We start from the raw sequence: 16,517 nt of genomic DNA on the forward strand, positions 1-16,517 counted from the left end.
GGGGGCTTGATTCCCCCAATCGTACCATCACCCACCGTCCATGCTGGAAACCCTGCACATGGGCAAACAAAATGCCTTGTGGGCCCCACGCAGAACCCCAGTGGGCCGCAGGTTGCCCACCACTGCCGGAGAGTGCAGTGCTCCTTAGACGCGAGAGTCTCTTGGAGTGGAGGGATCTGCCTGCCTGTGGCCCTCTTGGATGTCCGCTCCCATGTAGGGATGGTAAAGACTAGTCGACTATCCGATTCCCCTCCTTGCTGCCTGTCAGATAGAGGGAGCATGGCGGGGGGAGAGGAACAGAGGGTACTTGAAAGTGGCAGCGCTGCACAGCTGAGCCTGGGTTCTGTGGAAATGCTGTGCAGAACCCGCAGTCAGCTGGGGACTCCCCAGCTGACCCTGGCTCCAGCGTGGCATTTCAAAGTGGCAATGCAGCATGGAGCCTGCAGTCAGCGGGAGACTCTGAGTCCCCTGCTGACTCCGGGCTCCATGCTGCGCTGCCGCTTTGAAATGTGCAAGAGCTCCCGCTGGGGACTTTTGTGCATTTCAAAGCTGGCACCTGCGTGCATCCCGGAGTCAGCCGGACTTCCCGCTGGCCCTGGGCTGCATGCGGAGTTCCAGGGGCTCTTGTACATTTCTAAGGAAGAATGCAGAAGTGCCTATCGACTAGAAATTCCATCGACTACTTGACTTGTCAATTAACTGCTAGTTAACATCCTTACTCCCGTGTGCCCTTCTGTAGCTCTGCTACCTGCCAGCCTGTTGGCTTTAGCTCTGGGGGAGACTCCCCTGTCAAACCTGAAATCAGGGGCTCTGCACATTCCCAGCTGGGACTCCAGCCCACGGCACACACGTCACATGCACTTTGCATGATTGTTTCTTGGCTGCCTGTGCTCGTTCTTGTCTGTGCGGGTGGCAGGGTGCCCACTCCTCAGCGTGGCTCAGCCCGGCTGTGCTGCCTGAGGATCGTGCATCCTGGGGCAGGCAGCAGGGCTTGTAAGCTCTGGCTGCTTTGCCGCTCCCTCGTATTTCCAGGGTCCTGTCGCGGGGAGTGCCTGGACAATACTGTCTGTTGGCTGGTGCTGGCACCTGATGGGCAGCTTTCAGCAAGAATATTGGAAAGACTGTTTCCTCTGTGGTACCCAGATTTAATGGACCATCCCTGCGTGTCCTTTCTCCATTGTTGGCACTAACTGGGTACGTCTGGGTGTGTCTGCAGGAGCAGCTGTCTCCACTCAGCCTCTTCCTCCTGTGTGAATCGTGCACAGTCAAGCATCTGTGACATCCTGGGGCAACAAGTGTGACATCATATGGGGAGGGCTAGGCTGTGCTTAAGTTTTACCAGGGCCTGGCAGGGCGGAGCCTGGGCACTTCTGGGTAGGGTTGCCAGATACCTTCACAAAAAATCCTGAACGGGCAGGGAAAAATTGGTTGAGGGGGAAAAAAAAAGGAGACCAAACTTGTTACGCAAAAAAAGAGAAAAAAGGTTGCTGGGCCTTTAAATTACCACGCTCCTCGCTCCCCCCTGCCCTCGCAGATGCTGCCGGCCAGCTTTTTGAGGAAAAAAAAGGCCGCTGGGCCTTTAAATTACCATGCTCCTCGCTCCCCTTGCCCTCACAGATGCCGCCGGCCTTCCGTCCAAGGAAAACTGAAAATACCGGACATTTTACATGTCTGGTATTCTTTTTTTTTTTTTTTTTTACTGGACAGAAGGCAAAAATACTGAACTGTCCAGGCGAAAACCAGACACCTGGCAACCCTACCTCTGGGCCCGGCAGGGCGGAGCCTCTGGGCCCAGCAGAGCTGAGCCCCCAGTACCTTTGGGCACGGCAGGGCTTGGGCCCCATAGGGCTGAGCCGCAGCACCCTTCAGCCCAGCGGCTCACAGTGCCGGCACCTCTGGACTTGCTGCATGAGTCATGTATGTACAAAACTGGCACCTCTTTCAGTACAAATTAAGCACTGGGGTTCGGGGGAAGAAAGGAGGCGGCAAGGCCTGCTTGCCCGTCAGCATCCTGCAATGACCAAGGAGAGCCCGGCCTACATCAGCCGGGCTTTGCAGGTCTCCTGGCAACCTAGCAACTCCAAACACTGCCCGGGTGAACCAGGAGAGTTGCCTTGGGTTGCACGGACCCAGAAACGTTGCAGCGTTTTAGGACAAAAGCCGGAATTCCTGGCAGAGCTTCACGGGATGCTTATGTGTGTGGGGACAGGCGCTGACAGAGCACAGTGCCGGTTTGTGCACTGTGGTTAGCCCTTCCTTTCCCTGGGAGGATCTGGGGGTTCTGAACCTGGCTGGACCCCCTGTGGGGAGCTGAGTAGGTCCCCACAGGCGGCTCAGTCTGCAGGTGGGGGCCGTCCGCTCAGGAGCATGTGTAACACACACCGACAGGGTGTGGTTGACTGTCCTGTGGAGTAGCTCCGAGACCGCTTACAGAGAGAGAATGCGTTTGCTCAGTCTACAGCCTTAGCTGAAAGAGGTCCCAGGTTCAGTTCCACCCGTTAGCATTACGCATGCTCATCGCTAAGAGCTGTGAGGGTCCTGCCCTACTCAGCAGGTTTCACAGTCTCCCCTGGCAACACTTTGCTAGTACTCAGTGGGACCGGATCAGCCGGTACCCTGCGTGTTGACTCAGGCCTGCAGAGAGGTTGGCAACATGCCTGGAACCCACCCCTCACTCACTCCAGCATGGGGAGTCTGTAGGGTTGCCAGGTGTCCGGTATTGACCCGGACAGTCCGGTATTTTCACCTCCTGGCTGGTAAAAAATTCAGAAAATACCGGAGACCTAAAATGTCAATACTGGACACCTGGCAAACCTAAGCAACCGGGCCCTGTTCTTAAAGAGGCCATGCTGGGTTTTTTTATTTCTTTATTTTTTTTGCTTAATAACTCTCAGGTAGGGTTGCCACGTGTCTGGTTCTGACTGGTCTGCTCCCCCAGACCCTCTCCCAGCCAGCCCTGCTCCCCTCCCAGCAGTGACCCTTCCCACCCCCATCAGAGATCAAGTGTGTCCGTTTTTTTTTTTTTTTTTAAGCCACCTGGTAACCCTAGAAGTTTGCCGTTTGCTGTGGCCATTGTCAAGGAGTTTAGGGGTCACGGAGGGTTTTCAGGCTGGCAAAGAGGCGCGGGCGGTAGCATTGCACCCACTGGCCCAGCTCAGCATTGACTGTTTAATGATCCGGTTCAAAAGAGGTGGCAAGACGCGTGTAGACGCTTTCACTGGGACAGGCTCATTAGCCAGGTGGTGAGGAAATGAGGGGGCGTTTCGTGCTGGAAATCTTCTGGGTCAACAGACTGTGCTTAGGGACCTAGTACGCCATGCAGTAATAGGGCTCTTAGGAGTGATATTATGGTAGGTCCTACAAGCTCCCATCTGAATCGGGATCCTGTTGTGTTAGGTGCTGTACGCACACCGGGTGAAACAGCCCCTGCTCCATGGCTCTCACCACTCAAACAGACAAGGCAGGCAGAGGGTGGAGAGAAAACACAGCACAGGGAGAAGTGGCTTCCCAGCCAATCAGTGCCACCGCTGGGAACCGAATCCAGACCAGTCAGTGCCCTGCCCACTAGGCAACACTGCCTGTCGGAGTAATCAGGCGCACCAGTGAGACAACCTAGTGAGGGGGGCACAGCCTGTATGGGGCTGTGGTATCCACCCAGGCTGCGCGTCACCCCAAACGAGGCCAGTTTTTCCGGGGAGGGGCATGATTTCCACGGCGCTATAACAGGATGTAGGTAAAAGCAGGAGGAAGTTGCACAGAGCTCAAAATGTAGATTGTATCTTGGTCAGACTCCTGCTACAATAGCTCCCATGACCTGGGTTCTGCCCGAACCCTGCCGAAATCGGAGTTTGCACTGTCTGAGCTGGGGTTAGGCTACAGATCTGCTGGGAGTTTCTCGGCGCTGTAGGGTGGCTGGTTTGGATATGGCTTGGACTGGCAGGAAGCAGCTCGGAGAATCTGTAGGAAATGCCCCCCCTCTTTTTGGGTGGGACAGGGAGACAAGCCTCTTTTCATGAATATGGTACTTTTGAGCAGGAAACGGAACTGTTGGAGCCTATTAAACAACCTGATGATGAGTGCTGCCCAAACCCAAATATTGGAGCCGTCACCTGTACTGCCAGCGGATACTTGCTTCCTTTTGGCCTTGCGTTAGCTAAGGGTTTCTAGTTGAACTTGGACACGCAGGCTTTTCCTCTTACGCAGGCAGCCTTTGCCAGTTGGCTGGCCTGACTCCATGCAAAGCTTAAGTCTTCCTTGTTCTAGCAAGTGGTATGTTACCCATTCCTGGGGTTTATAGTAGTAAAGCCAGTTCCAAAAGGGAGTTTGAATGACGATATTTGAAAGTAAACGGAGAAAGCTGAGACACTTTGGAAAGCCGAGGAGATTAATTCACGCTAGAAAGATTTTACTGATTAAACTACAGTTTTTAATCCCTCCCCTTCATTTAACCTCTAGCCAAAGGGCAACGTATTGAAGAACCCCGTTTAATTTCGCTGCCCATCAGCGATGGCTTCTTAGCCGTACAAAGACCAATTGGCTTTTCAAGTGAGTTGGAAATGAATTGAGGCAAAAGGGCATTGATCCCGCTGCGTGATTTTGCCAGACCTTTTTTGTGAGGAAATTGTGTAGATTTGATTATTAGATTCTCAGGGTATCAAAAAGTCCCATTTTGAATTAGGCTGGACTTAATCCCATGCCAAATAGCTCCCTGGCTTAGCATCCCTGGGTTTATGTGCAATTTCAGTAGAGCTGGTGGAAAAGCGGTAAAGAGTTCTTGGATAAAAATGTTCAAAATGGTTCCTGCTTTTTGCTTGTGCAGGGCTCAGCTCTGGGATTTGGGGCTTTTCTTTTTTCCTTTTTGTCTTTGGCCACTGAGAAAAAGAGAAACGTCGGCATTTGGTTCTCCCTGAAAATGATGCTTCAGGGAGGCGCTAGGATACGGAAGAGGTGCAGGGTGTCACGCCAGCGGGGTGATAAAGGCCACAGATGTCTGAGTACCACCGGGGTGACGCTAACAGTGCAGCGTTCCACCCTGCTGGGGCCAGGGGTCTGCTGTCTCCTGACATGCACTCTGGGCCTCCGCCCCCCTTTTATAGACGTTAAATAAATTCCCATTCTTGCTCCCCCTGCCAACTCCGCAACCCACCCGCTCTCTCCCTGGCAGCTGCTCTGTGTGTCCGTTCTTTGTCATCGCCTGTGGCCTGTGGTGAATGGGGCAGTCGCTCCTTGATTTCCAGCCCTTTCTGGAATTTCAGAATCTCCAGTTGCATCCCTTCAAAATCCTTGTTACAGCCCTGTGGGAACACGCCAGCTCCCAGGCTCTGGGATGCACGGTGCTTGGCAGCAGGTGAGGGCTATGGAGGGTGGATTGTGCTGGGGAGCAGGCGGGGGCTCTGGTGGTGTATTATGTTGGGTCTCCTGTGTAAACACCTGCACCATATCCCTTTAAGAAAGCCCATGCCTGTTTCATTGTCTCTCCAGAGTGTGAATGGCTGTGCGGTCCCTAAGACTCCTGAGGGATTCCATCATGGCCTAGAAGGTTTAATAATTCCGCTGCACAAATACCGTCATTGGCTTATACAGTCCCGTCCCACCAGGGGCCTGACCGAGAGCTAGCAGGCATTAGCAGCCTGCATGAGGTATGAGAGGCAGCCAATGCCAGCAGAGTTCTCGCATACTAGGGGGAGCAGAGGTCCAGGTGGCCCCGAAGCTCTCAGGTTGTAGATGTTAAAAGCTGTGGGTGGGATGGAATTAGCCCGTTGCTGAAATGTTTCCTGCACCAGAAAGCAATGAAGAAGCCAGCAATAACCTCCCCCGCGGGCACACTTATAAATTCTCTTGGCTGCAGAATTTTTCATGTGTGCAGGGGTGAAAGTAACTCAGGCCTGGTCTACACTGGGAGTTTGTCGAAATTAGCCACATTAGGTCACATTTCTAAACAGTGAATCCACACCCCCAGCCCCGTTCTGTCAACTTTAAAGGCCATTAAAGTCAATTATGGTGCTCCTGCTTTCACTAAGAGGGATGCTAAATCCGACCTTACATGGCCGACTTTACAGTAGTGCAGGCGCAGAGCTGTGAAAATCAAAGTACTTGGTCTCTGGAGGATTCCCACAGTGTCCTGCAGAGACCGCTCTGGCCAGGACTTTCAACTCTACTGCTCCCAGGCTCATGGGCTGGAAGTCAGCAGCCTCGCACCGAGCCAGAAGCGGCAACGGCTCCCTGGTAACAATTAACTTACCCAGTAAGGATGATGCTTACTCGGTAACCGGTTAACCGATTCCCTTCTCACTTCCCTAATGGTGACTCAGTAAAGAACAGTGGCAGTGAATAAAACCCGTTAAAAGGAAAACTATATAATGTCTTCCTCTTCTGAGGCAGTGCAAATAAAAAGCGAGTCCGCCTCTTGGTTAAAGTACATGTCTCTGGAGGAGAGTGCCATCTCAGCCCGGACGTGGCCAAATTAGTGCTATGTTAATGGGAGACATTTAATCAATATCCCACATTTCTTTAAACAAAGACCAATAGGTGGTGTTGCATCCTTCATTGCTGAATTAATGGCTTGGTTGTTAAGGGAGAATGAAGTGTCCAGCAATAAGGATAAGGGGTTAGTTCAAGGGATCTCTATGGAGTATGTTTGAATTCAAACTCCCCACTGGAGTTTCAACACCATCATGTAGCATTTGCCTTCCCTGGCTTGGCTCGGCTGCTGTGTTGCTGCATGGCTGTGAACCGGCCAACCTCCCCACCGGAGGTTGCTGTTCAGTCGTGGGTGAAGGGAGCCAGGGTGTTGTGGGAATGAAGATTCATCTGGCTGATTCCCACTGTCTTTAAAACCATCGGGAGTTTTTAAGGCCAGGCTTGTTGTTCATCAGCATTGAATGCCATTCCTATATGGACCCCTTGCAAAGTGGGGAGACGGGCCGGGCTTCCGCCTACCAAGCTAAAAGTAGCAGTGTGAACATTCCTGGTCAGGCTGGGGCTCCAGGGTTGGGTTTTCCTTGGGGGGGCTTTTTGCTGTATAGACAGACACTAAGGCTACATCTACACTGGCATGATTTTCCGGAAATGCTTTTAACGGAAAAGTTTTCCATTAAAAGCATTTTCGGAAAAATCGCGTCTAGACTGGCAGGATGCTTTTCCGCAAAAGCACTTTTTGTGGAAAAGCTTGCCAGTCTAGACACAGCCTAAGAGGGAAGCAAGCTGCAGGTTCAGAGCACACCCCCTGCCCTGCTTTCTGATCTAGCCAACACCTCTGCGTTCTGACTCCAAGCCTCTAAAAGCTTCCGAGTGATGTAGGAACCTAACTCCCTTGGGCATTTTCCCTCCCCACCCCCTTTGCCTTGTATCGCTTGTACGTTCTGGCGGGCAAGTGCTGACTCTTAGCCGTGTGCAGTATTTAGTCCAACGGGACCCTGCTTGGGCACGGAGTCTCCGGGCGTTGTTGTGATACGTCTACCGTCCGCTGTGCCTGGCGGCCCAGCCCAGATCTGCAGACATCCCAAACGGGGCGCTTTCATCCCAGGCTGCAGCGTCAGCTCTGTCTCGTGTTTCCTGATCCCAACGGATGTGGAGCAGGGGTGGGAAGGTCGTGGAGGGAGGGTCTCTGATGGTGGGAATCTCTGCTGGAGAATAAGTGCTTCCCCTTGGATGAAGGAGCCTAGATTCTTGTTGTCTCCACTTCCAGGAAACTCATTGTCTTCTCACTCTAGTGGAAACCCTGGGCCCTAGCTAGGCTGAGCGCTGCTGAATCCTGGTAGCTAGACATGCATCGGACACCAGCTTCCTGCTTTGTCGAGGTTATTTGTTCCCTGTGAGCTCTGCTCTTCTCCGAGCACCCAGTGACGCTGCAGCCTCCTTTGGGCGGTGGGGCGGTGGTGTGTCCAGAAGGGCTCACTCGGGTGGGTCCCCCGACTCCAGGTGTGTGGGCAAGAATAGGGAATGGGATGGGGGGTAAGCCACATGAAAATCATATGTAGGTCCTGCAGCTTAGCAGGCCTGGGATGGAAGTTTCCATCCCTGCTTTTCCCAGCTTAGCATGACTTGGGACCCTGCAAGCCAGCTGGACTTTATTAGCTTTAACCCACGCGTTGAGCTGGGAAACTAATGAGCCAGTGGTCCCCAACCTTTTAGGGCTGCCGGGTGCCAGGCGCCCGGGGGCGGGGCTGCTCACGCGCAGGACATCCGGGGGCAGGGCCACATATGCACCCGGGGGCGGGGCCGTGCACGTGCCTGGGGGCGGCGCCACCCATGCGCCGCATTCCCGGGGCCGGCGCTGGCTCCACTCCTGTGCCGCGCGCCTGCAGCTGGGGCCGCCCATATGCTGCGCACTCAGGGCCAGCACCGCCCATATGCCGCATGCCCGGGGCCAGCACAGCCCTTGCACCGCGCACCCGGGGGCAGGACCACCCAAACGCTGCGCACCTGGGGGCGGGGCCACCCATGCGCTGCACGCCCAGGACCAATGCTGCCCATATGCTGTGCGCCCAGGGGTCAGGCACCGCCCATGCGCCCGGGGGCGGGGGTGGCCCTGTTCAATCAGCGGCCGCACAGAAATGTTGGGGACCAGTGTTTAACTGAGCAGTAAGCAAGTTTGACCTCAGTCTCCACTTATAAAAGTGATAAGAATGGCGTTGAGCCAGGTACGTCTACACCTGGAAAAACAACTGTAGTATAACTAGTGTAGGGAGTCCTATGTCCATTGAGTCTCTCCAGGGACCTAGACCTCAAAGGGTGCCCTGGGTCCCCCAGCTGAAGCCACATCCACTGCAGCCTGGTGTGAGGTAACTAGAACGGGACTTCCCACAGGCCTGAAGAGGCGTAAGCATTTCCGAGCGCCTGTTACTCTTTTATGCATTGCTTTGCCTGTGCTTATTGGTGTACTCCTTTGCAGTAGCAGTGTAACCATCTGGTAGCATTAAGCCTGTAACAGTAGTGACGCAGTAAGATTAATAAAAGCAGCTATGCCTCATCGACTCTGTCTTGAAGCAAATCCACAACCCTGTTGGGCCCTGGTTCAGTGAGTTGTCAGAAGGGAGCAAGTCCTGGCCCTGCTTCCTGGCTGGAACGCCGGGACATAGCAGGATAAGCCCTTCCCCCTCTTCCCCAATCCCTTTTCCAGGCTGGCTCACTGGGCAGGCTAGAGGGGTGTGGGCCTACGTACAAAACTCAGGCCCACCCATGGCTACACCCCTGCGATGAGGTGGCGCATCTGGCAGAGGAGAGTCCCCAATTTATGCCACTGATCCAGACTCTAGCTGCTAGGGGCTCAGGGGAAATTTGCTCCGGGGGCAGGTTAACCCATAAATGCATCTCTTCTTGCCCCTTGCTCTGAAGCATCCGAGACTGGTCGCTCGGATTCAGGAGAGAGAAGCAGGGCTCTGGTCCGGTCAGTGTTTGCCTTTGGTCTCCCTCAGCAGACTCAAAAGCCTCCTTAATGGATTCAAGCAACCTGCCCGCACCACAAAAAAGCTTGCTCCAAAGTAATTAATTCCTTGGTTGAGTGATGCCAGAACTGGCCCGCTTTTGAGGGCACTCTGAGCAGGGGCCCACCTGCTTGCATTTATAGCATGGGGATAAAGATAGTAACAAACCCAGTGGAGAGATCGGTGCGTGTGCAGTAAGTAGTTCAGATGCTGGTTACTAATTGCCTGGCAGGAAGCCTTTTTCACACGTTTCTTTCATAAGCAAAGATAAGCAAAGACTTTGATTTAGCTGCTTCTTTTTTTTTTTTGCTGCTGACTGAAACCGTCTCTTTGATCCCGATGGGTTGAGGCGCCCAGCGAGTGTCTGTGTTTGTATTATGGGGCTGTCAGAGAGCTGACGTGACAAGGCGTCCGCTGCACAGCTCAAACAAAATGAATTATTTCTTCCACTCTCTGTCTTTGTGGAAAATGACTGCTCCCCGGATCAGCAGATGGGGTAGTCAGCCAGTGAAACATCTGAAATTAGACCCTGCATGGCACAGAGCGCTGATTGGCGGGGGCTTCACCAAGGCTGAAGTAAAGGGCTAGTGGGGAACATCGTGAGGAGAATATGAAAGCAAATTGCTCGACCTGTTTAATTTTCTTGCATTCATAGAATCCTAAAATGCTACAACTGGAAGGGACCTCGAGAGGTCATCGAGTCCAGTCCCCTGCCCTCACGGCAGGACCAAGCACCATCTAGATCATCCCTGATAGATGCCTATCGAACTTGCTCTTCAATATCTCCAGAGATGGAGATTCTGTAGCCTCCCTAGGCAACTTCTTCCCGTGTTTAACCCCCCTGACAGTTAGGAAGTTTTTCCTAATGTCCAACCTAAACCTCCCTTGCTGCAGTTTAAGCCCATTGCTTCTTGTCCTATCCTCAGAGGCCAAGGAGAATAGTTTTTCTCCCTCCTCCTTATAACACCCTTTTAGGCATTTGAAAAATTCATGGGAACATTTTTTGTTTCTGGAAAGGACGTTGTCAGGTAAAGTTTGTGACATCCGTACAAAGAAGAAATTGACCACCCTGGGGTGCAACTCAGTGCCACCAATCCCATATGTTCAGAAATCACGAGCCAGCCCCCTACCTCCAAAACCACGAGATTTTAGAAAGCCTGGTCAACGTGGGGTTCTCTTTATTCGGCTTTTTAGCTAGAGTAAGGTTTTCATGCTTTTCTGTGCAGCTGTTGTTCTTTATTTATATTATCGTCACACCCTGCAGTCCCGGTCACAGACCAGGACCCCACTATGCTAGGCACTGTATAAAGAGAACAAAAAAGCAGCCCCTGTCCCAACGAGCTACCAATCTAAGTAGAAGACAAGGAAACAGAAAGATATAGACAGACGGGGAGTACAGGTGAACCTCTCTAATCTGGCACTCTCTGGTCCAGCAGCATCCATGGTCTGGCATGACTTCAGTTGCCCAGAGTCACTCACTACATCAGTGGCGGAGCTGGGGCTGGCAGTCTGTGGAGCTCCTCATGTGCTTAATACTGATAAAGTCACATTTGGGAAAGGAGCTACAGCTGCAAGTTAATTCCCCAAAATGTTCCCCTGCGAGCTTCCCCCTGGCCCTTCAGGCCCCAAATTGGATTCCTTTCCGTCACCCTGTGCAGTGGTCTTGTGATGAGCAAGGATCAGGAGGCCCTGGCATCTGTAGTGGCCAGCAAAGTGCACGACTAGGAGAGCTGCTGGTTCTCTGTAGGCTGGGTCACCGTGGTATTCTCGGCGATTCCGTGGGTGTTTGATACGTTGCTTTATGGAGCTGGGAACGGCTGCCAGCGCCAGAGTGAGGCTGACCCTTGTCTACGGTTACAAGCGACACATGCAGTTGGAAATCGTAGAACTGTTGCAAATGGGGCACTCGCATGTGGGTGGGCGGGGAAGTCGGTACAATACACGCTGCCCAGCCCCCGCGTTTGTCTCGTGGCTAACAGGTGCGTCGTGGCGCTTCGTGCCTGCAGGCCGGGCCGACATTATTGCTAGTCCACGCGTTTTTTACAATTTTTCTGCTCGCTCAAAAATAGACGTTGCATGTCCTGTTTGCATGAGAACGCGCTTGGCCCAGCTCAGCCTCTTGAAACGGGCCCGGCCCAAAAAAATAACTGTAGGGAAATTTAGCCGGGGCTTCATGTAATAAGGAATATGAGTTGGCACTCCTTTTGAAGTCAGACTTTGAAAGTTTAATGGGATCATCTCGCTCTGATTCTGGCAAACATGGACGCTGGGTGTATATTGATGTCATCTTCAAAGCACCCAGGGGGAGCGCCCGACAAGACGGGCGTATCATCATTCTAAATTGGTTTCCTTAGGGGAGGGGGGGGATACATTTGCCTGTATTTTGTCGAGAGGAAAATAGTTCTAGCAGGTTCTCCAAGGATACAGGTTATTGACATGGATACCAGGGGCTGCTTTGCAGTGTTTTAATGGAAACTATTCGGTAACGAGATCAGCTCTGCGGGGCTCGTACCACTGCGGCTGTGTCTCCTGCGAGTAATTTCTAATGGATGACACCACTGCTTGGGCTCAGTCGGGGTGAGGCTGATCGTGCCAGGGGCCACATGGTTCCCAAAGCGCCCAGAGGTGTTGGGTGCCTTGGGCCTGCTGTTCAGAGGTGCGGAGCACCTATGGTTCCAATGGACGCTAACGGGAGCAGCAGGAGCTCAGTGCCTCTGGGAGAAATTTTTAAAAGGCGCCATTTGTCGGGACTTTTGGAAGTCCTGCCTGCCCTGGGTCGGGACGGGACGGCCAAAAGCTGCATGGCCCCAGGACGGGAGGGATAAAGGGCGCCCTGATGGTAAGGTGGCGGGGCAGGTTCCCGCATGGCCTAGGGGATAGGGCGCTCACCTGGGGAGGACAGGGTCATGGGCTCAAGTCAGCTGGTGAGCCTCCAAAAAGCATTGGCCACTTACAGCGCTGTTGACCATGGGCCTGATTCTGATCTCCTTTATGCCCGTGTAAATGTGGAGTGACCCCCCCCCCCCCAATCAAAATCCGCAGCAATGCTCTAGGGGGAAAGGGGTGATGGCTGTCCAAATCCCTGTTGTTGAAGCATGGAGATCAGGCCCTGAGTGGAATCGGGGCTGGGCCCTGGGGTTGTACAAGGCTGACAGGACAGTGACTCGTGGCTGCTTTAGATATGTTAGGGTTCTAGAGTGCTGCCCATCACCATGGCATCTGGCCTCCCAGAGTAAAATCACTAACTATGGCAAAGTCTCTAGCGGACATCATGGAGTCTCTGGCCTGTCTCCTTTTCAGGGTAAGACTCTGGCATAGGGTGGAGGATTTTGCAGGGGGGGAGTCCAAGAGGGTGACAGGGGGTAGGCATTCAGGGTGAAAGGCCGCATCAGGCTTGGGGTTTGTGGGTAGAAGTGGTGACGGAGTTGAGGGTTAAGATGTGGAGCCGCCAGGGTGTTTTTTGTGGCATTTTACAGTGGAAAGGCTTTTTCAAAGAGAAAGGTTCTGTCGTGTCCTGCCGACCGTGTGGCTTGACCTCCTCTGTGGAGCTTACAAAGCTCCCTTCCTTTGGGGCGTGATTCTGCAAGCCTCCAGCCTGACCTGTTCAGGGGCTGAGATCTCCACCCCTCGTCGGACGTGGCCCCACGGCCACATTTTAAAGCGCTGGGCACCCAGCCGCTCTCACCGTGTTGCTTACGGAGAGTTTCCAGCCTGGGGAACACATGGCCCTACCTGGCTAAGTGGCTAGGCAATCAAGGAGAGCCGCTAACGAGATTGTGTGGGGATTACTACGAATGGGACACCGAGAAGAGCAGATTCCTAGAACTTAAAAAAAAAATCCCTTATCATGTGTTTTAGTGTCAGTCTCATTATTTCTGGATTAATGCGTGGGTCGCCGTGAAGGTCATGCCTTTATTGTATGGACCAGAGCCAACTCGGCTTCCAGAGGAGGAGCCCTGCCATCGCCCAAGTAGTGTCAGGGTTTAATTTCAGGGGGATTTTCAAACCTGTTTGTAGCCACTGGGCAGAGCCTTGAAGGAGCAGTGCGGCCAAGGCATGTACAGTGGCTGCATCAGGTTGCACATCTCTCGTCTATTTTAAGAGGCCGGTGGCGCGGACGGCGGGGAGCAGCCCCGTGCCATCAACTGTAAAAACATTACAGCAATCAAAGGATTCCTCCGGCCAAACCCCCAAGGATCGATGGCCCCCGGCCGTGTGGAAGGTGGTACGACCGTTCAGCCCATGCTGTGCCCCTATCGGAGGGGAACACGGAATCCTCAGGTTGGAAAAGACTTCAGGAGTCATTGAGTCCAATCCCCTGCTCAAAGCAGAATCAACCTCAAGGGAGATTTAGGTTGGACATTAGGAAAAAGTTCCTAACTGTCAGGGTGGTCAAACACTGGAATAAATTACCTACGGAGGTTGTGGAATCCCCATCTCTGGAGTTATTTAAGAGTAGGTTAGATAAATAAAAGAAAGTTCTTCTTCACACAGCGTGTAGTCAACCTGTGGAACTCCTTGCCAGAGGAGGCTGTGAAGGCTAGGACTATAACAGAGTTTAAAGAGAAGCTAGATAATTTCATGGAGGTTAGGTCCATAAAAGGCTATTAGCCAGGGAATAGAAATGATGTCCCTGGCCTCTGTTTGTCAGAGGCTGGAGAAGGATGGCAGGAGACAAATCGCTTGATCATTGTCTTTGGTCCACCCCCTCTGGGGCACCTGGTGCTGGCCACTGTCGGCAGACAGGATACTGGGCTAGATGCACCTTTGGTCTGACCCAGTACGGCCGTGGTTATGGTCTTATGTTCTTATGTCTATCAGGGATGGTCTAGACAGTATTTCGTCCTGCCATGAGGGCAGGGGACTGGACTCAATGACCTCTCGAGGTCCCTTCCAGTCCTAGTATTCTATGATTCTATGAACCCCAACTCAATCATCCCAGCCAGGGCTTTGTCAAGCCAGGACTTATAAACCTCTAGGGATGGAGATTCCACCCCGTCCCTAGGGAACCCATTCCAGTGCTTCCCCACCCTCCTAGGGAAATAGTTCTTCCTAAGATCCAACCTAGACCTCCCCCCCCCCCCTGCAACTTGAGCCCATTGCTCCTCGTTCTGCCATCTGCCACCCCTGAGAACAGCCTCTCTCCAGCCTCTTTGCTGTTTTTGGTGCTATAGCACAAGCCCCGCAGTCTCTTGCCCTACTGGTGCTCTCTTGCAGTCTGGACGTTAGCTTATTGGTTACCCAACTGGCTCCATGCGGCTCCTGGTCCAGCCCCCGCGGATCCACCTGCCACCCTGCACTGCTGCCTCTGATACAGCGGTTGAGGTTAAGGACCGGAGGAGCTCTGGAGTCAGTGACACAGAGGCAGGCCCCTGGACTGCCAGCCAGCCTGATTTGAGGGGGCAGGTTTTCTGCCAGGAGGTTGCTGACCACGGCCGAGACCAACAAAGGCTGAGCAAGATGGAAGCAAGGTGCTCTGGATCTCTGGGGGAAAAGATGCTGCTCTGAAGCCAGGCACCTGCAGCTTTTGCCACTTTCTCCTGCAGGTTTAAAGATGCTCGGGAAAGGTTTGTGAAGACTGCGAGAGGTGGCTGGTATCGTGGATTTTTGCACCCTGCCAGTGCAATCCCTGAGTGTGGACACTAGGGATGGTACCTGTGCACCACCCTCCAGTTCAAAGCCCTCCCCACTGGGGCGCAGTGCTGTAGCACTCTGCTAAGGTAGACTGGCCCAGGGGTTTTCAAACTTTTTCTCAGTTGAAGAAAATCATTGATGCCGATGACCCCGCGGAACTTGACTGGAGTGTGGGCTCCAAGGTGGGGCCAAGGCCGTAGGAGGGGGCTTCAGCTTTGGGGGGACTGTGGCAGGAGGGGCTTACCCCAGGCAGTGGTGCAGCAGGGGGCCTAAGGCAGCTTCCTGCCTCTCCTGGCACTGCAGACCAGGCTGCGCCCAGAAGCAGCCGGCAGCAGGTTTCCAGCCAATGGGAGTGTGGGGCTAGTGCCTGAGGCAGGAGCAGTGCACGAGCCCTGTGCGCTCTGCCCCTCTCACCTAGGAACCGGGCCTGCTGCTGGATGCTTCTGCGGTGCCAGGACGGGCAGGGAGTTGCTGCCGTAACACCCACACTGGCCACCTGATCCCCCTGCAGCACTGAGACCCAGCGCCCGACATTCTACCATCCAGTCCTGGGGTGCGACCTCTAGTGTGAAAACCCTCGGCTTAGATTGCTGAGGCTGCCGTGGTTGCTCTGCTTTGTGCTGACAGACTTGCAAGGCTCTCGTGATGCCTGCCCTCAACGTACTATCCAGTGTGTGTCCTTGTCTGCAATCTCTGCCGAGCAGAGGTGCAAAGGGGACAGTAGCCAGCCTGGATGAGGGGTCTTTCTCTTCTCCATCTTTCCGCTTCTGCCTTTCCATGCTGCAGTAATGTTTGTGGCTCCGTTTGGACTCCCTAACAAGCTCTCTTACTTTCCCCCGGTCACTGGCAGGGAGATGTGCGTTGTTTCCAGGGTCTGTCTGTGTTCAGGCAGGACCCCTGTTTTCCAGTCTCACACGTTGCCAGGGGAAAGAAGGGAACTATTATACAGCAAAAATAAAGTCCCGCAGGCTTGGCCTGTCCTTTGACCGGATCATGTACTCTCCCGTTCTTTTACCCTGGTCCCTTTGGTTCCTGCTGGTCCTTGATGAAGCTGATTAATCAGCGAGGACTTCAGGTCTCCGATGCCCAACGTGTACACCAGCGCAAAGGGGTTTGGTGTCACCTGGGTGTCGATACACAAAGTACCAGGTGATCATGACTGGGCCTGCGTCAGGGCCTACCCCCACCCCATGTTAGAGATGTAAAAACTGCCTGAAATAGTTAACCGGTTAACAATTTGTTCAATCGGTTAATCACAGGCCGTGGGTAGCTTGGGCAGCTCCGGCCCTGGCCCCATCACGCTGCAGGCTGCATGGGTTGTTCTGGCCCCATGGGCTAAGGGGCTGCTCTGCCCCACTGGCCCACGATGGCTTGGGTCCTGCTGTCTGGGCCGCCGTAGGGGAGGGGTTTTCTCCTGCCAGCTGGGCCCTCAGGTTAAGTGGTTACCCTGTAAGCATG

General features: G+C 53.6%; 1 protein-coding gene across 4 annotated transcripts in view; it reads left to right on the top strand.

Moving 5' to 3' along the window:
• LOC102463920 (zinc finger protein 385C) overlaps positions 1–16,517 on the top strand; it is a 222,628-nt gene that overhangs the window by 42,821 nt on the left and 163,290 nt on the right. The window contains exon 1 of one of the 4 annotated variants that reach the window (XM_025188594.2): positions 12,645–12,726. The exons of the other annotated variants lie outside the window; for them this stretch is intronic. The gene's annotated coding sequence lies outside the window, so the exon portion shown is untranslated. Of the gene's footprint in view, positions 1–12,644; positions 12,727–16,517 lie in introns of those variants that run through there. 4 annotated transcript variants of the gene reach the window in all.

The sequence above is a fragment of the Pelodiscus sinensis genome, chromosome 29 (assembly GCF_049634645.1).
Source record: "Pelodiscus sinensis isolate JC-2024 chromosome 29, ASM4963464v1, whole genome shotgun sequence".
NCBI classification, from domain to species: Eukaryota; Metazoa; Chordata; order Testudines; family Trionychidae; genus Pelodiscus; species Pelodiscus sinensis.